The 24,713-nt window shown below is 44.7% G+C and overlaps 1 protein-coding gene across 1 annotated transcript in view; it reads left to right on the forward strand.

The window, feature by feature from the left end:
• Window positions 1–24,713, forward strand: part of LOC121291960 (sodium/potassium-transporting ATPase subunit beta-1-interacting protein 1-like) — a 506,522-nt gene that overhangs the window by 107,425 nt on the left and 374,384 nt on the right. The window lies entirely within an intron of this gene.

Genomic DNA, 24,713 nt, shown 5'->3' on the forward strand with positions numbered 1-24,713 from the left:
AGTTTCATAGCCTCGAGACTCTTCCAACAAACCCCTTTCTGACTAACAATTTTCAAGTGAGAAAAGAAACAATTACATTTCCTCTGATAAGGAATCATATAAACCTTCCCTTCCATCAGCTGCAGATCTTTTCTATTACATGTAAACATTACTCTGATTTTTAACAAGATTTTTAACATAAGTGACTAAATGACTGGGGATGATTGGTCCCCTTTTGTTCTGAAGCAGAGGGAGTTTGGATTATGATCGTTTTCCACATGGCTCTTTCTATTTTCCAATTCACCCCCACCTCACCGGTTGAATTTTTTCATTGGAATGTAATTTAGTTTTGCCATTCGTGGACTGAAGATTGTGGAGAGTCAGTGCAATGCATCTTATGTATGCGTTCCTCCTCAAACTGGCACAGAAACACACCTTGAATATTAGATTCTGTCAGGAAACCTTGCAAGCAGAGGTCTGGATGCAAATTCACTCCCACCCCGAAAATCGCCAGGGTAAGTGGGTATCTCACAGGGCAGGATCTTCCGGTTGGTGAGCAGGGGTGAGGACCAATCGCCGACGCGGGAGGACTTTGGGTGGAACTCCAGAGGTCACCCCGCCTCATTTCAATTTTCAGGTTGGCGGGGGCGCAGCCGGGTCAGCTGTGTGCCCACCAACCTGTCAACAGCCTATTAAGGCCATTGAAAAACTAATTAAGGTCGTTAATGGACCTTAAGGTTGGCGGACAGGCTGGGAGCCCTGGCGGGCTTTAGAAAAAGCATGAAACCTCATCCATGGGCGGGATGAGGTTTCATGAGGGTGTTTAAATTTTTAAGAAAGGTTTCAATAAAACTTATGGACATGTCCCAACTCATGTGACGGTGTCACATGAGGGGACACTGGCAGGGGAAATTTTTAAACTTGTTTATTAAAAGTTTTGAATCAGAGCTGATCTCCCTGAGGCTGCATTTAGCCTCAGGGAGATCTGTGTGCTTTTTCAAGCACATGCGTGCAAGAGCACACTGCCGGCTGAGGGATTCTCTCTCTTCCACCCCACCCCCACCCCCACACACACAGGGAGTGCATAGCATTTCCTGGTGGATGTCACGCTGGGCAGACCTTAATTGGCTCGCCCACGTAAAATAGCAGCGCGCCCCCAGTTTGGGGCACCCATCAGAGGAGCACTTTACATCTGCAGGACTTTGCTTCTTCAATACGTTGACTCCCCTCTTCTCAAGTTGCCTCAGGCAATCAGGTCCAACCTAATTTCTAGAACTTGAGGGAAATGAAAACCTATCCATCTCCAGTGATCAAAACATTCCTGTGGGCACAGCTTAACCACTTCCTGGTTCTGGATAGTTAGTTTGCCAGAGATGGCATTTTTGGATTCGGCAAGCAGACCATCCTGCATGACTGCATGATCTTTCAATGGTTGATGTGTTTATGGTATTCACGCAAATGGGTTGGATTTGGGAATTGAGGAAATAATATCAACATTTGCTGATATTGACATCAAATTGCAGGGTGTCAAAAATTGAAATGACAGGGATTGTGAAGGTGTTGCAATGTCGCTAAGCCAACACGATGGCCAGTTAAGTGGCGATTGCAGTTCAGCGTAGATTAAGAATATAAAAAAATGAGGATATAATTAAAAAATGCACTAAGATTTTAAATGGCATGGAGGAGAAGATGGACATTTGTGGTGATGTGGCAGTTACGGTAAATAAGACTGTAAAAGAGTTAAGTGGAGTCTTTTATGGATTAGGACAGAATTCAAATGTTAGGAAATATTGCTGACTTCTACAAGACTTTGGTTATGATGCAGTTGCAGCATTACCTCATTTAAGTAGGAAGTATAAAAGGAATGAAAAAGGTCCATTGTAGGGCGCAACCAAGATAATAGAGACCATTAAGGAGTTGGGGGCCTTTTTCAACTGAGCTGAAGGGTGACCTAATCGAGGTCTTCTGGATTACTGTACATAGAATGACACAACTTACAGTAGAATGACACAACTTACAGTAGAATGACACAACTTACAGTAGAGAAACAGGCCATTTGGCCCATCAGGTTTATGCAGATGTTTCCACTTCACAAGCTCACTATCACTATCTGTTTCTTCCTCCCTCGTCCTTATCTAGCTTTCCCTTAACTGCATACATGCTATTTGCCTCCACTACTCTCGCAAGCACAGAATTAAGATTATCATAAATAGAATTAAAAAGACATTAGGGAAAATCTCTTTGTGATGATGCAACTAAAGAAATACGAATTATTGTTGGAGCAGAGACTGAGTACTTTGAAAAGATTATTTAGCTGCATGAACATGAAGAGTATTCAAAATTCTGGATAATGGGGGAATCTATGTGCAATCTTGGTGATGTGAATGACTCATTTTTGTGCTGGCCCACAATATGATTTTAGAAACCCACTCTTTGTCAGTCAATGTTAGTGGCACTTCTCAACTGAACCACAGAAAACCACTGTTTTTCAGGTATGCACCAGTGATTTAAGTTACAGGAGAACAACAGAAATATAAGCACCTCAGCATATTGTTCTACTTGAAAGGTATTATATAAAGGTTAGTTGTTACTTGTTCTGATTCTTACTGTGAGATGGAACAGTAACAAAGCAAGTTCTTTCAGATCATTGCAAGGCATTGGAGAATTCAAACATATCAAATCCTCCACATTGGGTCAAAATTCAGACCTTGGTTTCCCATTGAAAAGTAAATGATCATATTTCAGTTAGGTATGGGTTTTTAGGTTTATATTCTCCTCTCTGTAGTCTGGTTAAAGTAAAGGAAGGAACAAGGAGGCATTTGTCAAAGAATTGTAATATAGAGAGAAAATAATTAATATCAAGGTGTGAGGTGGCATGCATGATTCCATCTCTGCTTTGATGTCATAATCTAAAGTGGTTTCTGATCATCATCTTTCATGTGTTGTTCTTGATCCAGGACAACTTAATTAGCAAACAATGCTTAATATGTTCTACTTCTCTTCAAAGGATATCAGACTGTTCTTCAACCATAAACCTTCACACTGTTGCTAGTTCATTTACCAAGAAACAATTCCATACAGAAGCTAATTTTTAATTGGGCCTTAGCCAAAATTCAAAGACTTTTTTGTCTTTGTAAAAACCTAGAAGTTTTTGTCCTTCACCAACGGAAACTTTCCGCGAACTAACAGAGGTTTCGTTTAATAACATATCAAGTTTTAACCTATTTTGTGTTGATCAAGGTGAAATTTCTTTGTGAATTAAGCTCATCAGTTTCTACATGTTGCTTTGTTTTATTGAGGGCTTTTAAAAATAACCTCCCCCTCTTTCCCATTAATATTCTACCTTAAAAAGTATAGTGGTTCGATGAAGGCTGAATTGAGGGGATGCTGCTGGGTGAGAGTTTTTCCCTTGCAGCGGCTAGCTGTCTGCTCTCTCTCTCTCCGAGCTGCTAGCTCCATTTCCAATTTTTGGAGCTGAAATTCCCTTTCCTTTTCCTGAACTTCCATCTCTTTCTCCCTTCCCCTCTCCTTAAATTCCAGCTTCACTTTAAGCTTTTCCAGCTTGAAATTGGCCAGGGGAGGGGCTTTGGATTCATGATGAAGCTCAAACTGGTAACAGTCAGATCCAATGTTCCGCCAAGGCCAGGATTAGTTCCTTTCTTTTGATCTTGCTGGGCAACTTGAACTGTATCTCCCTCGCTACAGCTTTCAATTCATCTGTGCTAAGGGTCTCCAAACGTTCCCTGCTTAGATTCTCTTGCTGGACAAACAGTTGGGCATCAAATGTTACTATTTTCTTAGTGTTATGACACGCAATTTTCTCTAGTAAGTCACATGTCTTAAAATTAGTTTCAGCCACCGATTTTTTTTTTTCTCTTTTAACCCCTTCTTTTGGGCTTCCAATCGGTTTCTTTCAGTGTCCAATTCAGGCTTGTTTTTAAATTTTGGATTCTGGCCAAATTCAAATTGGGTTTTCCTGGACTTGAGCCCCCAATTTCTGTTACAGCCCAGAGGGGGAGGATTAAATTAAACAGCCCTGATTTCTCCTCTCGCTACCCATCCATAAACAGGAAGGTGTTTTTGATGTTTGGTTTCCTCCTTTTATACGTGGTGATGTGTCTTCCCCAGCCCTTCAGTTTGGAGTGATCTAATCCTCTACTGATAACCCCGCAGCAAAACTCGAGATAGGGTAAAATAAGAGGGTTGGTTTATTTTGCAGGTGCGCAAAACGCAGGAAAGGGGTATCACAACATTTGCCCTTTTCTGCACTCATACAATAAAAGAGGGATGAGGGAAAGCAAAGGGTACAGGCAAGACCATGATAAAAATAAGAGTTATGGTTTCACATGGGTCCAGACTCAAAAGCCCAGTGGTGTATTCCTTCAGAAATTAGCAGGCTGAAACTGTTGCAGGATGATCTGACTTTCCAGAAGTGAAGATTTGAACGCGAGGAGAAGGCACATAGAGATGAATTTGTCTTGAAGGCTGTGACGAAATTATAATAATTTTCATAATACTTTTCTGGTTTATTGTGAAGTGGGCTTATGGGTGTGATTATAGTTGGGACTGTCTGTGATTTAATTACATTTGAAATCAAGTAGACTGCAAGCTTGAAATCATCAAAAGAAGCTAGGTGTAGAAATGTGCTTGACATGTTAATGTGTAAACACAGATGCTGGCTTAGCATGTAAGCTGTGAAGAGAATTTGCATTTTTAGATAAATGAAGGGATTGTTGGATTTCAGTGATGTTAGTCTGTTTACAACTAGCCAGATAATAACTGTTTATATTTTCCAAAAGGTACTGACAATATTGGAAACATGAAAGTTTTTATATTATGGGAAGATACAATTTCAAAGACATATGAATCAATAGAATTTACATATTAAAGAGAGAGAAACTATCAAGCGGGTACTGTGTTCACTTGCTGAGTTTGTTTTAAATATAAAACCTATTTTGGACTGTTGCCTCAAAGTGGGTATATAACTGGGAGTCAGTTCAATTAGGAGTTTTAGTATTTGTTATAGTAGTAATTAACTGTAGTCTTTTATGTATGTGCTTGAAATCTTTTATTTTTTAATTAATATTTTAATTTATTTTTTAAGATCTCTAAAGGCCTTGGTGGACTCTACTTCTGAATTCAGTGCACACACATTCTCGTAATAAATGCAAATTGGAAAACTGTTGTGATAGTGTGACCAAGTTTTCCTTGTGGAATGCATCATCTGTCACATCATAATAAGACACAGATACAGAAGTTGAAGTTCCAATGTTCCAGTATTTCACAGCTAGATGAGTGGGAGGCTGTTCACCTGGATAGAGCTCTTTCTGCTGCTATCTGTTAGATGATAAAGTGGTGGACTGGCTGGGTTCCGTTCCACACGGCAATATCACAGGTTCCTGCAGCTTGGGAGAGGTCATTTGACATACCTCCCACTACTTCGCCTGGGCCTTGGCCAAAGGATGTATTTTCCCATGTCTGAAATCTTGAGATGCTTAATAGAGGAGTCAGGTCCTTTTTAACCTTTGCAGACATACCATCTCTGTTGTCAGAGCTCTGCATTAAAAATGCAAAGGGGGTTGTTGCATTCCTTTGGAATTTGATTGTCGGCAGTCACAGAGGGCATTAGCACCTCTTTAAAGATAATGTGGTCCCTGCTGGTTTCTGAAGGTTAGAAATTCCTCTGGTATTTTCCTTCCTGCCTTCTGACTGGGATAGTCTGGAAAAATATTCGCATTGGTTTGCTTCACATGTAGAAAACAATTCATGAAGAACAGTGGAACTTTTGCTTTGTGTCTTAAAACAGCTTAATCCCTCCCCTGGCCTCCACACACTGAATTACCATCTGCAGTAAATGTCCTATACATGATGTTTATTGAATTTTTAATGTTCAACAACAAAATAAAATTGAGCATCAAAATATCTTTAGAGGAGCCCAAGAATCCATGTTATCCTTTTCACTCAGTTAATTTCTCATGAATCAGAAATTTCTGTAATCTAAATAGATCTACTTTAATTCAACAGTTAGGATAGGGGATACAAATTCAATAATAGCCTCCAAAAGGGAATTGGATAAATGTGATGGAAGGGGTCATCAGCAGTGCTATTAAACAGCACCAGCTTAGCAATAACCTGCTCACTGATGTTCACATTGGGTTCCGGCAGGGCCACTCAGCTCCTGACCTCATTGCAGCCTTGCTTCAAACTTGGACAAAAGAGCTGAACGCCAGAGGTGAGGTGAGAGTGACTGCCCTTGACATCAAGGCAGCATTTGACCATGTGTGATATCAAGGAGTCCTAGCAAAACTGGAGTCAATGGGAATTGGGGGGAAACTCTTCACTGGTTGGAGTCATACCTAGCACAAAGGAAGATGGTTGTGGTTGTTGCAGGTCAATCACCTCAGCCCCAGGACATCACTGCAGGAGTTCCTCAGGGTAGTGTCCTAGGCCCAACCATCTTCAGCTGCTTCATCAATGATCTTCCTTCCATCATAAGGTCAGAAGTGGAGAGGTTCGCTGCTGATTGTATGATGTTTAGCACCATTTGCAGCTCCTTAGACACTGAAGCAGATCATGTCCAAATGCAGCAAGACCTAGACAATATCCAGGCTTGGGCTGACAATTGGCAAGTAACAGTCATGCTATACAAGTGTGAGGCAGTAACCATCTCCAACAAGAGAGAATCTAGCCATCGTCCCTTGACGTTCAATGGCATTACCATCACTGGATCCCCCACTATCAGCATCGTGGGGGTTACCATTGACCAGAAACTGAACTGGACTAGCCATGTAAATACTGGCTACAAGAGCAGCTCAGAGGCTAGGGATCCTGTGGTGAGTAACCCACCTGACTCCTTAAAGCCTATCCACCATCTATAAAGCACAAGTCAGGAGGGTGATGGAATACTCCCCACCTGCCTGGATGAATGCAGCTCCAACACTCGAGAAGCTTGATGCTATTCAGAACAAAGCCCGCTTGATTGGCATCCCATCCACAAACATTAACTCCCTCCACCACCATCGCACATTGGCAGCAGTGGGTACCATCTACAATATGCACTGCATGAACTCACCAAGGCCCCTTAAACAACACCTTCCAAACCCATGACCACTGCCATCTAGAAGGACAAGGGCAGCAGACACATGGGAACACCACCACCTGGAAATTCTGCTCCAAGCCACTCACCATCCTGACTTGGAAATATATCGCCGTTCCTTCACTGTTGCTGGGTCAAAATCCTGAAGCTCCCTCCTTTACAGCACTGTGGGTGTACCGACTCCACACAGACGGCAACGGTTCAGGAAGGCAACTCACCACCATCTTCTCAAGGGCAGTTAGGGATGTGTAATAAATGCTGGCCTAGCCGGCAACACCCACATCCCATGAACGAATAAATAGCAAAAAATATAAATACTTGGAAGGTGAAAAGAATTGCAGGGCTCTGGGGGGAAAAGGCTGAAGAGTGGGACTAATGGAACTGTTCCTCAGAAAGGCCAGTGCAGATACAACAGGCTGAATGGCTTACTTCTTTGCTGCACTATTTCATCTTTTGGAGTGGTGAAAGATTGTCATTGAACATTGCAGCTCCCATCATGCTGGTGCCACCTGTTGGGGACAAAGTAAGTGGAGTTCCAGAGGATTGGGACTTCCACCCACTCACTGCCCCTGGTTGTTTTGGGAATCAAGAACCTTGAAATTTGGCTTGGGTAGTTCACACCGAATCACAGAATTGCTACAGCACGGAAGGAGGCCACTTAGCCCATCATGCCTGTATTGGCTGTCTGAATGTACAATGCGCCTAGTATCACCCCCACCTGCTCCCCCACCTTCTACCCATAACCCTGCATATTCTTCCTTTTCAGACAATAATCCGATTCCCTCTCGAATGCCTTGATTGACCCTGCCTCCACCACACACTCAGGCAGTGCATTCCAGATCCTAACCAGTCACTATGTGAAAAAAATTTCTCTTCATGTCTTTGTTGCTTCTTCTGTCAATTGTCTTAAATCTGTGACCCCCTCATTCCCGGTCCTTCCATGAGTGGAAACAGTTTTACCCTATCTACTCTGTCCTGACCCTTCATGATTTTGAATGTGTCTATCAAATCTCCTCTCAAGCTTCTCTCCTAGAAAAACAACCCCAAGTTCTCCACTCTGACTACATAACTGAAGTTTCTCATCCCTGGAACCATTCTTGTGAATCTTTTATGAACTCTCTCTATTGCCTTCAGATCTATCTTAAAATGTGGTACACAGAATTGGATGCAATACTTCTGTCGAGGGCGAAACAGTGTTTTATACAAGTTTAACATAACTGTCTTACTCCTGTACTCTATTAATAAAGCCTAGGGTACTGTATGCTTTGTTAACTGTACTCTTAACCTGCCTTAGTTGGCCCACAGAAGACAGAGCTGTGGCTTAAATTCTTACCTGCAAGGTAGCACCTCTGACAATGCAGTGTGCTCTCAGTATTGCACTGTGGAGTACTGGCTTAGATGATGGAATCACACTCCTTGGAGGAAACTCAGACCCCCAATCTTGTAACCCAGAGACTAGAGTGCTACAAACTGAACCAAGAAAACCACAATGCTAACAGTGTTGCCAGCATACACCAGCAAGTTCAGCATAGACAGAGAAACTGACAGGACTCATTAAAGCGAAAAAAACCCCATGTGTTTATAAATAGAAAAGTTTCATTGGATTTTACCCATGTGAAAATTATTTGTCCACTGCAAATAGAACATGTTAAATTGATATTACAAAAAAGCATAGTTATGCATGTTATAAATCATGTTTCTAAATGTTGTAAGATGATTCATCATTTATTCAAAAGTTGCTTTTACCTTCTCTCTTGTGAATACAGGGGTAGTGCCAGCTCTGTCAAGACTTCTGTAAGTTCTTTCATTCAGTTACGAAATCAATGTCTTGCTGTCAGTCATTTCTTAACCTGACTGCCTACAAATCCAAGAGATATTTCCTTCCCCTTTTGCACCTCTCTTTATATGTGTACCCACAGGCAGAATTTTCCAGTACTGCCAGTGGCAGGGACAGTGGAAAATTTGGAGAGAGGCTAATTAGCATGTTATGAATACTCATTAAAAACGCAAGTTGCTGGAATCATGTTTCCCCCCCCCCCCCCCCTCAGTTACATGGCAATGGGAAATTAGACCGGCCTGAACCACAGCTGGATATAAGTGGCATGCAGCTGCCTACCTTCACCTCGTTCACCATTTCGAGGTGAGTGCAACATTCAATGCCTACCTGCTACATCGCTGCTCTGGGTCATCAACGATGCCAAGGCTGCAGTGTTAGGCCAGGCTGGTGCGGATGTCTGGTTGGGCCACTCATGCTTGATGCCTCAGGTGTGCAGTAGGGTAGCTCATGGTGGTTGTTGCGCTCCTCCTGGAGGAGAGCACTTCTGGTGCACCCCGGGTCTCGGGCAGGACTGCAGACCAGGTGGTGAAATTTGAATTCAGTAACAAATCTGGAATTAAAAATCTAATGATGACCATGAAACCATTGTCGATTTGTCATAAAAAACCATCCAGTTCATTAATGTCCTTTAGGGAAGAAAATCTGCCGTCCTTACCTGGTCTGGCCTACATGTGACTCCAGGCCCACAGCAACGTGGTTGACTCTTAAATGCCCTCTGAAATGGCCCAGCAGGCCACACAGTTCCCTGAAGAGTCATGTTGGACTTGAAGCATTAACTCTGTTTCTTTCTCCAGTTTTTCCAGCACTTTGTTTTTATTTACTCATCGTAAGAGTCGTCATAACTCATATTGAGGAGTGGACATGTATGACTGATGATAAAAAAAAAAAATCCCCCAGGTGCTCATATGTTCACAAGTTCAACTTGGACGCTGCCTGTGAGATAGGCCCAGGTTAAGGTTCAATGACTCCTTGAAGACGAACCTTGAAGGAAATGTGGTACATCTACCTCAGATTGAGAGAAAAATACACCAGAAAAGACTACCTGCATGTGCAGCAATCTTAAGTAGTGCCATTATTTTCTTTGAACAGTAAAGAATACAGGCAGCCGAGGACTAAAGGAAAGCTAGTGAGACCAGGCCACTCCCAACAAAATCAGACAATCCTTCCTTGCCTGCGCTGTGGAAAGCCGTGCAGGTCTGCAATCAGGGCTGGTGATCTTACGTATGTAAGAGATGGATATAGTTATGTGCACCGACCAACAGATCCCCTATAACATTGCACATGGCAGGGCAGGCATTTTATATGAGCAGGGAGTTATGCTATTTTCCCAACTTAATAATGGGGTGACTCTGTGAATTGGGGATGAGGGTTTAGGGTCCAGTAATATAAGAACAGGGTGGCAGAGTCTGAGAATGCTAGGAGCACTTAATTGACTTCAAAGTGCTTTGGGGCATCCTGAGGTTGTGAAAGACGTATAAAAGCAAATTACCTTCTACAATACAGTCCAGCAGCCTATGGAGGGGTTTAGGACTAAACAAATAGGACCTTTGACTTTTTTTTTGAACCATTTAATGTATCAGATGTCTGTTACATTTTTTGAAGCTATTTCCACCAAGTTATGAATTGGATACCATTCAATGTTGCCATTAATAGGGCCTCACTAACTTGTACACACTAATCTCTCTTCTGTTCCCTTACATTCATCATAAAGCTTGGAGAGAGAAATGGTGGAAAAATGGACGAGTAAAGTCCAAATACAAATACAGATAGTCTTAAAAAAAACTATTCAATAACTCTTAAGCTTTTTCCAGATGGCTGTCAAGAGATGGAAGTGAAATGACATCTTTTGGTATTAACTGTTGACCAATTACCCTGGTCAAATAGAAAACTGAATTGGGTGAGTTTAAAAGAAACTACTGACCCTTGAGGAACACCTGATTTATGGGCCTGAAGATCAGCATTGAATGGTAAAATGGATTGAAGTGTCATTTGTGCACTGTATTCGGGATCAGTTTATTAAATAAGCTGTTAGGCCTCATACAGATGATGCAGGGCCAGCCTTGAGTCAGTAGATACTCAGTGATATGACATGGACTTGCAAAATCAAGCCAATATCACTGGGAAACGATATATCTAAAGGTTGGATCCTGAATGATATCCAGTAGCCTTCGTTTAGCTACCAGAAGGCTTGATCTTCAAACAAGAAGCATTCATCATTTCTTTTTTAAAAAATGAGCACTAAAATTCAACAAAATTTACTTGCTTGGTTGCGTTCTTACTGGAGGCAGATTCCGGCCCAGAAAAGTGCGTGCATCTCTGGACCCCGGCTGAGGACAAAACCAGGCTCGGCTGTGATGCCCCCTGCTGATACTTGCTTGGTTTGACTCACATGGGAAGAATAGTCAGTGGGTGAGCAGCCAAGAGGGCACTGGTATCCATGCCCCAACAGGAGTGACCATATCAAAAATAAATTGGTACATGTAAAGGAACAGGATTCCAGGCAATAGCATTCCAATGATGCTGATAAGGTTAGATAAAGAGGAGGAGTCTCAGTGGTGGGTGTACACTGGCATTGACCAGCTAAGCTGAATAGTCTGGTTGTACAGGGAAGAAACAATGTAAGCATACCCTATAAACATGGGATGCACCCTGGGTTCTTGGAGTACATGAGCTAGAATGACATCAGGTGGTGCACTTACTCATGCAGCTAGCAGGGGAGCTCCAACTAGTACAAATGTAGAACATATTTATGTAGAATGTACAGCACAGAAGCAGATCGTTTGGGCCAACTAGTCTAGGCTAGCATTTATGTTCCACCCCAGTTTCCTCCCACCTGTCTTCATCTAACCCAATCAGCATAATCGTCTATTTCTTGCTTCCTCATGTTTATTTAGCTTCCCTCAAGTGTATCATTTTTGATTTTTGGTTGTTACAAAGCCAAGCTGAAAGATCAAGGCCATTAGTGGAGACAAGCAGCAAGTTGGAAAAGGGAAGCCTATTCATGTTAACTCTGTTTAGTTGTAGCACTCTTGTCCCACTCCAGAGACTTGGGAACATAGTCTAGGCTGACACATCAGTGTAGTACAGAAGGGGTTCTGGACTGTTGAAAGTTCTGTGCTTCCAATGCTTCAGATGGCATTAAACTGAGATCTTTGTCTGGTGGTACAGATGGATGTGAGCATGGCAATGTTTGAATACATTAGTGAGCGATTCTGGTGTATTTATCAATGTTTTTAAGGGGACAGTAAATAGTGGCAATGTTACTGGACTAGTAATCCAGAGGCCTGGACTAGTGCCCTGCAGACACCGGTTCAAATCCCACCACAGCAGCTGGGGAATTTAGTTTCAATTAATTAGTAAATCTGGAATAAAATGTTAGTCTCATTAATAACCATTAAAACTACCAGAATGTCATAATGAACTAAATGGGTTTTTATGTAGTTTATGAGACGATGTTTGCCATCATTCTATGCTCTGGTTTACAAGGGACTCCAGTAATGTGGTTGACTGTTAACTACCCTCTGAAATGGCCCAGCAAGCCACTCAGTTGTGTCATCACCAGCTACTCAAGGGCAATTTGAAATGGCCATAAACTTTGACCTTTCCAGTGACACTCCTATCCCGAGAGCGAATGAAAAGAATAGCTTTTGATCGCAACATACAAATATAAAACTGATAGGTCACTGACTGGTTACTCATCCCTTTGTTTTATGCTGAGAGTTCCTGTGACCAAAATTGTAATTTTCTGCATAGTAACCATCACTCCACTTCAAAATGACCCATGTGAGATGCTTTTGAGTTGTTTCGGAGAGTGATGCTACGGTTGTTTTATAAATCCAAGTCCAGCGGATGCTCTCAATAGGACAAATTCTACAAAAATGAGAACTTTGCATTTATGTGGCACCTTTAAGGTAGAAACCCTCTCAAGCTGCTTCGCAAGCGGGAAAACAAGAGGATGGACAAGTGCCGAGCTTAGGTGATGGTTTGACTGAATGCTTGCTTAGAAAAGGATTTCGAGCAGGTTTTTAAAGTAGGATAGAGATGAGGTGTGAGGTACAGGGTTTAAAGTTGGCAGGTCCAGGACCAAAGGATACAGAACACTATAGAAAGTTACAAGAGAGAGGCTGGCGCAAGGTTATTTCAGGGGATTTAATAAGTTAAGGGCCAAGAAGGCAATTTTTGGTCATCCAGTAAGGGGGGGATGGGTGAGAAGCATCTGATGTGTGTCAGGATATAGGTGGCTGAACTTTGGACAACTTGGAGTTTAGGAAAGTATACAATGGGTGGACCAGCAAAGAGAATATTGAGCATGTCGAGGATATGGGATTGAGGATTTCTTCCCCCATTGTTGTGCTTATGCTGAAGATATTGGTGTTTGGGAATGGAACTTCTGCTCTGCTCCTTAAAGGCTGCCTTTTTAGAGCAAGCTTTCAGTCATCTGCCCAAACATGTGGCTCGATGTCAAATTTTGTTACCACTTTACTGCATTAGATGAACTATATAAATGCAAGATGTTGTAGCGTTGTTGTCAATCTCCATCAGACCTGGACTAGTACAGGCATGATACAGATTAAAGCTCCTAGTTATTTCACTGTCACAGCAATGCACAGAGAAAAGAAAAACAACGGAGCAGTTAAGAGTTCAATGTTTCCATTTCTCACAAGAGGCATTTTCATTGGTTTTTTTTGAGCATTGCCAATTTGTGTTGAAGTTTCCTGGCAGTTTTGTGCTGTGGACTTCAGCCCAGCAGGAGCTGGGTGAGATTGCCAAGATTCATTTGAATTTGAACTCTCTCACCACAGGTCCAAGAGCATAAGCTCTGGGATGAATGAGTTCTCTGATGGTTATAAAAGTTTTGTTTTTTGCTTCACTGCACTTCTCTGTTCCCACTTCCCTCCCCCCTCCCCCCCCCCCCCCCATTCCTACTCCCTAATGATTTTATCTTCTATCGACCCCTTCCAGCCTGACCTTGGCTGCTTAACGTTCAATTTCTAACCAGCCCATTTGAATTTCAAATATAACGGAGCATTCAGGGGAACATCAATTACTGACCAAATCATTTCCCTCATTCTGTTATCTGGCAGAGGGTTTTGGAAGTTGGTGGAGATGGCAGAATTCCTTGTGTAGGCTCTTGGATCAGCAGAGCAGTGGGTACTGCTGGAATCAATCCAACATAATAAAATTTAAAATAAAACCAATAACGTTCATCTATATGTCTTCTGAAAGGACTTGAGGAATTTTGATTGGACAATGTCATGTCTTGCAGCATCCACCAGGAGAGGGAGAGAGAGAGCGCCCCTCCATTATGTTGGATAACTGAAGGCTCTATTATATTTTAAATTCAAAGCCTCCATCTTGTTCTTTGGTTCTCAGACGCAAAAATCAAAATTGGCTGCACTTTGTGCAGATGATGGAACAATCTAATTGCTATAACTCTGGTTCTTTTTGCTAATCCTGTCTAAATGAATGTATAACCTTTGGGGTCTCCAAGCATTGATAATTCAGAATGCAGCCACGTAGATAACGATCAACATGCTCAATATGGCTTTCAATTATATACATGAATTGTTCAAGCTGGTTTTCCATTTTTTTTTGGTACCCTATAAGTATGTGCAAGAAATTAACCTTTTTAACAAGTAAAGATCTAATTGATTTGTCTGTATTTTCCTCACTAGATAAATTCATTGAATGTGAACAGAGTTGCTGCCTCAAAGGGAAAAAAATTATTTGTCAGACCTTACTTTTGCTTCGGGCTGCAGGACCCAGATCCCTGATTTGCATATTTAAAGGGGTTTAGTGGTTGGATGGGGCAAAGTGCCAAGCTGCTTCAGGCGCTAAAAGCGGCAGTGGACGGAGTGAGGGCATTTAGTGGGACAATAAGTTAACAACACCGCCCAACCATTTTGAAGAAATCATGCTTCTGATAAATGTGATTAGGGCAAGTTAAAATAAACCCCACAGAAACATACATACATACGAACATATGAACTCAGGGCAGGAGTAGGCCACTCAGCCCCTCAAGCCTGCTCCGCCATTCAGTAAGATCATGGTTGATTTGATTTTAATCTCGTGTTCTGCCAACCCCTGATAACATTTCACCCCCTTGCTTATCAAGAATCTATCTATCTGTGCCTTAAAGATATTCACGGACTCTGCCTCAACCACCTTTTGAGGAAGAGAATTCCAAGTCTCTCAACCCTCTGAGAGAAAACGGTTTCCTCATCTCTGTTCTAAACGGATGACCCCTCATTTTTAAGCCATGACCCCGAGCTCTAGTTTCCCAAAGGAGGAAATATCCTTTCCACGTTTGCCCTGTCAAGTCCCCTCAGGATCTTATGTGTTTCAATCAAGCACAGAGGGAACTCTTCAGCCTCTCACACCTGCATTGAGTCTCAGTGGGTTATCTCCTTAGTTACATTGCCTTATGGATGCCCTTCATGGGCATGCACATTCACCCAAAAATAATAATTGTACAAAAAATAATTGGACAAGTTTATTTTGGATTTTGCTCTTTTTTAAAAAAAAATAGCACAAATTGAAATAGGAGGTTTCAGAAAAGAGTGATGGTGAAATGTGTCTTGATAAAATCCAGCACAAAGTGTTGCAGATTTAATATCTGCAAATTGGGCACAGCCTCCTCTCCCCAACAACCCACCAACCCATGAGAACGTAAAATGCGGCATGATGCCATCAGCTCCGGCAATATGTCGTCATCTCGCCAGCCTCCAAAATGACCAAAGTCAAGCAAGTGTGGAAATTGGCAGCCCACCCATCATTTTGAAAGCACTGAAGGCGGAATTTTACACTGGTGGGACTTTACGGTCCACCAAAGTCGATGGACTTTTGAATGGCTCGCTGCTTTTTATGGCCCCGCCCCCACAGTGACAGGGCCGCAAAATTCAGCCCTAATTAAAGAGCTGTTGAGCGTAGTATAAGGGGTGTTTGGCATAGCAAGGGTTAGTGTAGAACTGGAGAAGAATACAATGTTATACAATATATAATACTATGATGAAGATAGGGCAAGAATGGTGCAGTGAGGGCTTGAGAGAAGTAGGCATGATGATATCTCCAAGGTATAGCCCTATCTAGGTGCTCTGTATATAGTTATTGGTTACCAATAAATGGTTTATGTTTAATCACACGAGCCTCCAGACGTCAAACAACCTTACACCATGGTGGCAGCAAGGGAAGGACCTTGAAATCCCAGAGAAGCTGGAGGAGGAACCCAGAATCACAAAGCATGAAAAACTGAAGATACTGAAGCCTGACCATAGTGAACTACACCTAATCTGAAGGCACACCTGAAAAGAAGCTCCGTTGCCGACATGGAGGTTCATTGCCAGACCCCTGATCGAACGCAGATACAAAGCACCTAGCCAGATCACAAAAAGGGTGAGCAAAAGTCAGAAAAAGGCTGAATTTACCTTTTATTTGATGTAACCCAAAGCAACAAAGCCAGCAAAAAAACCTGAACTATTGATGTTCGAATCAAAGCTGAGTTGGAAGAGCTCAATAAGTACAGCCAGGCACAACAGCAGGCAGGAAAGTTACTTGAAGGAAGTGCTGCCCTGAAAGATCCTTTGGAGAATCAATAGGGGATCCTGAAAACAACATGAGTTAAAGAAGGTGTTGAATACTACTGAAAAAAGCTGTGTTGCAACTATTGGTAGTGACAAAGCAATTCACTGAAGCGAAGTGAGTTGGTAGAGTTCAACAAGAAAATAAACATCTGAAAGAACAGCTAATCATCTTTCAGGATCCAATGCAAAAGAGTACCCACGTAACCCCTTAGCAGCATGAAGAAATGAAGACTGTCTTGAATAGCAGAATGGAAGAACAGCAGTAAAAATTTGAGGTGAATCTGTTCAATTACAATTACTCGAGGCAAAGCATTTGAACTTTGCGAAGAAATGGAAAACCTATTGAAGGACCTTCACAAGCTGCAAGGATCTCTTGGGTCAAAAGTTTGTCCCTCTGGAAAATTACAAACTGAAGCAAAATGAATTTAATGTCACTCTGAATGCACTGAATGACCAGTTGGCAGAGAAGACTTGGCAATGTTCAATATTCCAGGAGGAACCCAAGAACTACAAGACAGAGACTTGAAGAGCCAAAGAACCAGATGAATGGAAAAGAGGAGGTATTGAAAGGGAAAAGCCATACATCTTCCCAAGCTGCAATTTAGATAATGAAGGCATGAGTAGCACGATTACAAAACTGAAACAATTTAAGGCTTTGCTGGAGACAGATCTGGCCAACAGCGAAATCAAAATGAATGTCAAAGATTTGCCGCACACAGAAGAAGAAAAGGCAGAAATAAGATAGGAAAATGCAAATCTGATATGGAAGATCAAGGGACTAGAAGCAAAAGCATTGGGTGCCTCAAACTTACTGAGAACCATCGAGTTGTTGAAAGATGAAATGGCTGAAATGAAAATCAAGAACCTAGAATATCAAGAAAATGTTGAACAGTTGCAAGAGAAAGTAAAAGTTCTCACAAAGGAGTGTGAAAGAGTCTCAGAAATAATTCGCAGAAGTAAAATTGAAGAACGTGTGCTTGAAGGATAGCCCAGAGGAGTTAGGCTCGGCTAAGAAGAAACAGTTCATTGCAGAGAACCAACTTTCAGGTATGGACTTGATGAACTTCAAGTATTAGAAGCATCTATTAAGGATTATGAAAAATGCCTGAAACAGAGAAAAAAAATTGCTGATGAATCAGAACAATTGGTTGAATGTGGAATTAACAGCCAAAACTGATGAAATTCTTGAACTTTGATCCAATCAAGAACATGAAAGATGAGTATGGAAGAGCAAATCCAGCCTTTAAAAGCAGATAAGGAAAATTCTGAGAAAGAGGTTGAGGATCTAACTGAGACTACCACTCCTCCTAATGGGAAGAGAACAAAATCTGAAAGAGTTGTAAATCCTGCAGGCTGCCTAAATTTATTAAGTCAGAGACTTTTGTGGGGGGAGGAGGAGGAGAAGGGGTAATGGGTAAAGAAAGATCATACGGTTAATGTGCTGTGTAAAGGCTTGCGGGGGGTGGGGAAGTGTGGTTAAGGGTGTTTGACATAGCAAGGGTTCATATGGGACTGGAGAGCAGTACCACCCACGGTAGGATGTAGAGAGACACATGACATAGAGGGATTAGTGGTGCGGAGAGCGTCTAAGAGAAGCCAGCATGAAGATTGCACCTAGATAGGGCAATACCTTGGGATTATGTAACCAATAAACGGTTTATGTTCAACCACAGAAGCCTCCAGGCCTCTTAGTGAGACACCAAACAACCTCACAACATTGAGCTTGTAAACAACACAATTGTCTGCATTTTTTCGGGTGTTGGCCATGATAAGGCCTGAGAATTCTTCATGGCAGCCATGACAAAGCAGCACAAGGGCAGAAGGAAAGGCTTGTCACCAGGGCCATAGCTGAATGGAGCAGCAGATTCTGTTGGTGAAGGTGGCAGCTTCTGCATGTATTTTTTTTTTTGAACTCACTTTTGAGCTTTTCAGAGCCCTCGATAAAACAAGAGAGAGAGAGACGTTCCGAGAGCAGGGGCCTTTAAACTAGCAGCTCTGTGATGAACTCCCTGCTCGGAGCAGTACACCTCTACCGCGCGGCGTTCCGGCCTGCAATCCTGATTGGCTGTGGAGCCCCACCATCCGTTCTCTAATTGGCCTCCTTTCCACCAGTTGGCCACTAACTGGAGATCCAGCTCTTGACTGGATGGGCTGAGAGGTGGAGGGAGGGAGTGGGGTGGAGCTGGAGCAAGTGGATGACTATGTTTCCATTCCCCTCCTTCACCCGGCTGAAAAACATAAAATTCAGCGCTTTAATTGGACAATGCAGTTAAATTATTGGGTGTGAAATAAAATGAAATGAAGGAAAATGTCATTTTGCAATCAGCAGCCCACCTGACCTGCCCCTTTGCAGACAATAAAGAGAAGTGTTGGATTTTTAGATTCGAAATTGATAGAAAATGCCACACTACACAGGATAGTCAGTCATGACTGATGGAATGATACGTAACAAGGAATAACCGATGCTATTCTGCACAGAGTTTGAACAATAGCTTGTCTGCTGATGCAGGGTGATAGCTTGTTGTAGCCAGAGGTAGACTCACAAGAGAACCTAGATCACAAATTTTACCATCCTGTAATATCGCAGTTTATGAGCAGAATCATCCCAGATTTGCACTAAGTGCGATAGCGGAAGGATAAAACCTGCTGGTTTTTCAGTAGCAGCTTTTCACCACCATATCGTCCCAAACCCGCTGCATTAATTACGCATTCCCGGGAAACACGTGGAGTGCCCGCCCGCATTGGAAACGTTCAGCTGCCACGCCATCCCCTCGCCGCTTCGGCACGCTGGGCGCCATATTTAAAGTCTAGCTGCGGGCTCACATCTCCCAGCCCATGGCTGCTGTGGAGACGTGGCCCTGAAAGGCAAAAAGACTGCAGCCCCCAGGTTCAATGACACGTCCCTGCAGTGCAGCGAAGGCCCCCCACGGTATCCTCTACCCTCGCTATGGCCGCAGGATGGGCCGCAACATCACTAATTCCAACTTGGGAGGTGATGGTCAGCTCCAACCCCCTTCAAAAGAGGACAGCCACCCAGTGCCGCGAGAGGATGAATGAAAAACAGAATGGCAGAGTATTATTTAAATGGTGATATATTGGGAAATGTGGATGTACAAAGGGATCTGGGTGTCCTTGTACACCAGTCAATGAAAGTAAATAGGCAGGTGCAGCAAGCAATTAGGAAGGCAAATGGTATGTTGGCCTTCATTGCAAGAGGATTTGAGTTCAGAAGTGGGGATGTCTTACTGCAGCTGTACAGGGCCTTGGTGAGACCACAGCTGGAGTAGTGTGTGCAGTTTTGGTCTCCCTAGCTAAGAAAGGATATACTTGCCATAGAGGGAGTGCAGCGAAGGTTCACTAGGCTGATACCGGGGATGGCAGGACTGTTGTATGAGGAGAGATTGGGTTGACTAGGCCTGTATTCATTAGAGTTTAGAAGAATGAGAGGGGATCTGGTTGAAATGTATAAAATTCTAACAGGGCTAGACAGACTGGATGCAGGGAGGATGTTTCCCCTGGCTGGGGAGTCTAGAACCAGGGGAAACAGTCTCAGGATACAGGTAGGCTATTTAGGACTGAAATGAGGTAAAATTTCTTCACTCAGAGGGTGGTCAACCTGTGGAATTCTCTACCACAGAAGGCTGTGGAGGCCGGGTCACTGAGTATATTCAAGGAAGAAATTGATACATTTTTGGATATTAGAGGCATCAAGGGGTATAGAGAGAAAGTGGGAATATGGCATTGAGATAGAGGATCAGCCATGATCATAATGAATGGCGGAGCAGGTACAAAGGATTGAATGGGCTACTCCTGCTCCTAGTTACTAAATTTCTATCTCTTCCATTCCACCAGGGTATGTCACTTTTCTCATCACTCTCAACTCATGCACACAACTCCATCACACATCCACAGGGCCCTCACTCACTGCCGGTTCAAGAGACGTCACCATCATTCTCTCATGCTCACTATCATTATCTTCATCCCATCCATGGGACCACTCACCGCCTATACAGGCCGGACATACGTCTCATCTGGCCTGGCAGGTGTCCTGCTTACGCTCTCTCCATCTCTATTTCTGCGGGACAAGCTGGCACACAAGAAGAGGGAGAGTTGCAGACTAGTGGAGGAATGCCCGAAATCAAGGTCTTCACAGACTTTGAAAATAGATCCATCCAGCTGGCTGGTGAGGACCTGGACTGTCCCTGTGCTGATGGTGAGATTGGCTGTGCTCTATCAAGTGAGGATCCAGCAGTGCAACATTCACCAGGCAACCGTGCTGTGAGTGACGTGTCCTGTTCCGCAGTCCCCTGCCATGCACTAATTATCTCTCCTAGCTTTCACAGGCACATCTGGGAAACAGCTGACTGAGTCCACATTTATGGACCTCCAATCAAGTCCCAGCCAAGCCTCTGACAAGGAATCTGAAGGCACCCTCCCTGAAGTCCTGTCACAGAGCTCACCCACACCCTCCACCAGCAGAGACACACACCTCGGTGGGACCTAGCTTTACAGTAGCCTCGTGATCACGATCTGGGAAGCACATCGCACTGTCTGATCCATAGCTGGTGGCTGCAGGGACTCCCCAGATGTCCGACACTTGGAGGACTGCTGGAGGCCAGAAATTTGCTAAGTCTGAGTCAGATGACGATCCTCTGGACTCGGTCATATCACAGTTGCTGGAGCTGCAAAGGCAAGCTCGGGAACATCAGGAAAGGATGTCCGTTGCACTTCTCGGATTGCAAGGCACGATGGAGAAGTCCATGCATCTTCAGCCTGAGGTGATAGCGCCGGCATTGCAACACACCGAGGTCAACACTGACAGGATGGCAGCCACCATGGAGACCTTGGTCCAGGATGTCACTCCTGCACTGCTGCGCGGGCTCAACTCCATCACTGATGCCATAGTTGGCCTCCAACAGTGTGTAACCAAGGAGGGTGTGGGGCAGCTAAATCTCACTCCAGCTACCCCTTCTCTTCATGAAGTCAGCCTGGGGCCTCCGGGCACCCATAGGGAGGAGGATCAGCAGGTGCACACTCCGGGGCCATCCACCCAGGTGACTCTGGGAGTGACCGGCCCATCCGAATCTCATCTTCCTGTGACCTTAGCAGCTCCACCTCCATAGGCCGAGGAGGGTGTCACTGCCACACAGTGACCCCGAAAGCAGGCCGGGGCCCTCCGGGTCTCAGCCCTCCAGATGACACCTGTCAAGGTCATCACAGACAGGGCGTCACAGTCAGCAGGCTGTCTCCACCTCCAGTCCCCGGATGGTCGAAAATCACCAAGACGTAGCGGCAGGGTTAGGGAAGTTAAGGAGAATTAATTGCACAGCCTGGGCAAGGGTGTTAATCACTTGTACATACTGTTCACGATTGTCAATAAACTCCCAAGAATGTCTCCCTGCCTGTGGCTCCTTGTTCTGATGAGCAGTGTTCGTGTTACTCAGATGTGAAACCTTTCTGCACAAGATAAAGGCAGGTGTCTCAGTCCAGGGCCTCTTCCCTGTGCAGTGTGTAACCTTCAGACCACAGTGATGGTCCAGCCTCACTCCCTGGAAACATTAGTGATGCCTGAACTTTGACGGTGCTTGTCTTTGCTGCCAGAATGTCGTGGGCAGGCGTCACAGAGTTCCGTCATTCTCTCTGTGTGCTCTCAGCACCTTTAAGGTGGGGCTGGCCCTCATCTGTTCAGTATCTGTGACCACTGATGCTGTGCTCCTGAAGGGGTCAGGTGCTGAAGGTGGACACAGGATCAGATGCTTCTAAAATTTCATGGCTGGATTTCTATGATATAACCTTGATCACAGAGCACAAGTGAGCTGCCCTTGGCCAGACAGGAGTCAGACATTCTCAGAGGCTATGTGAAGATCTATGGAATGTCCTCACTACATCCTCCTCCTGCAATCGAGTGACTATTAGGGCCTCCACTGTGTCTGCGTGACAGGAGCATTATCACAGAGGGTTTGTGCGCTGCCATAAGCCATAGATGCAATGTGAGGATCTATGCTGTCTCCTCACTGCATGTCACCATCATCCTCCACAAATCTAGCAGCTATGAGGGCCTCCTGAACGCCTGCCTCATCTGGTCAGTGCGAGGGCCTCATTGGCATCATGGTTACCTTCGAGGACCTCCTCACCCTCATCCCCACTAGCATCCTCCTCATCGGAGGAGACCTCCAACTCCTCCATCTCCTCCTCAGCCAGCTCCTCAACACATTGCAGCGCCAGGTTGTAAAGGGCGCAGCAGGCAATGACGATGCGTGACACCTACTGCAGACCGACTGGTCCAGGCACCGGAACCTCATCCCCAGCATCCTGATGGTTTGCTCCACCAAGTTCCGAGTTGCAACATGAGCCTTGTTGTACCTTCGCTCTGCTGCAGTCTGAGGCCGCGGTACAGGTGTCATCAGCCACGGCCTCTGTGGGTAGCCCTGGTCACTGAGGAGCCAACGATGGAGATCTGAGCACTACGTGAGTACAGTCGATGGCACCCTGAACCTGTGGGGAACCATATATCTGGGCAAATCCAATCGCTGTTGCATCCTGGCTGTCCTGGTCCCGGGAAAAATGCAGCAAGTTGTGTGCCCTCATGAAGATGGCATCTGTGACCTCATGGATGCATTTGTGGGTGCAGGCTTGTGATATCCCACAGAGATCACCTATGGACCCCTGAAAGGAACCACTGGAGTAGAAATTGAACACCACTGTCACTTTCACTGCCACTGGCAGTGGATGCCCTCCATGTCCCCGTGGCACCAAATCCTGCAGTAGGTGGCAGATGTGACAGATCAGTTCCCGAGACATGCGCAGTCTCCAGCAACACTGGTTCTCGGTCACCTACAGGAATGAAAGCCAGCACCTATGGCTCTGGGTTTAGCTAGGCACCAACCAGCTCCCTGTGGCTCTTCAGCATATGTGGGAACCCCAGCCTCCCCTTCTTCCTGAAGGTGCTGCTCCTCCCTCTGCAGCCAGGCGTCTCTCTCGCTCTCTTCTCCATCTTCTCCGCTCTCTGTACGCCATGAGGCATACAGTTAAGTCACTAGGTTCCATGGCCCTCCTGCAAGATGAGAGAGAGAGGTTCATGGGTTAGCTTTGGTGTTCTAAGAACCTGTCTTGGTTAAGTGTGAAGGCCTCTTAAAGCATCCCAGAGAGCGCTGGCCACCACTTGGATGTTCAGAGTTTTTAGTGCTCGGTACGGCTGTCCAAAACCCCACCCACCTCCACCCCACCTGACCGATTGGCAGCAGCTTTGCCCATTGGACTGCAGGCTGTTCTCTCAGCTCAGGCACAGGCATTCTCCTAAACCGCACTGCAAGGCTGCACTGTTAGCTTGAACCATGGGGGAGACTGGTCCAAACCGGGATGCTGACATCACAAGGCACTGTGAGCACCTCCACCTGTGACTGCTCCATGGCCAGCTTTAGCGAGGAGATTGCACAACGTGTGCAGTTGTCCAACTGCTCTGCAGTTCACTAAAACACTCATTAGGTTGCAGTCTGTGCCCAAGGGGTGAAAAGCTCTGGAGAACTTAAGCAATGCAAAGGCATGAAAGTGCTGAGTGGGCAGATAGGTTAGAGGCCCGACTTCCATCATATCAGTGTGGCTGCACCTAAATTGTCTCAGCTGCAGAGGAATGGTCACTTTATACAAGGTTTCCCTAAAGCGCGGCTGCTTCCCTCCCTGCACTCCTCCCCCACGCCCATGTGCTTGTGTGCAGGGGCAGCCCTTGTCCACCCTCCCCCCTCGCCCAAACCCGCCTCAACCTTGAACTCCAGCAGCTGACCCTTGCGAGCTCTCCGCCATGTTACTCTACGCCCACCTCCAAGTTCCCCTTGAAGTGCAGCCTGTCGAGCGCACGCCTTATATATATATATATGCTGCTGTGAAACACATCGGTGTGCAACCACGCTGACATGGGCAGCAATCCAGCAGCGGAGGGCGGGGGGGGACATGATTCCAGTGCGCCGGGCTGGTAATAAATCTACAGTGAGGGTCCCGATAACCGACGGTGGGAAACACGGCCCGCCATCGACGAGTGGAGGGGACGATCGCAAACTGATTTCTGGCCGCCTCGCCATATTGTCCACTCACGCCACTGAACACGCCCGATGCTAGCGGGCACGGAAAACCCCAGCCTATCTTTATAAAAAGACACTTTTCTTTGTTCCCATCGTGTCATGGACCCACGCTTTCTTTTCAGTTTCAGTATTAAGCTTTTTAGAAC

Source organism: Carcharodon carcharias, chromosome 19, assembly GCF_017639515.1.
Source record: "Carcharodon carcharias isolate sCarCar2 chromosome 19, sCarCar2.pri, whole genome shotgun sequence".
Lineage (NCBI taxonomy): Eukaryota > Metazoa > Chordata > Chondrichthyes > Lamniformes > Lamnidae > Carcharodon > Carcharodon carcharias.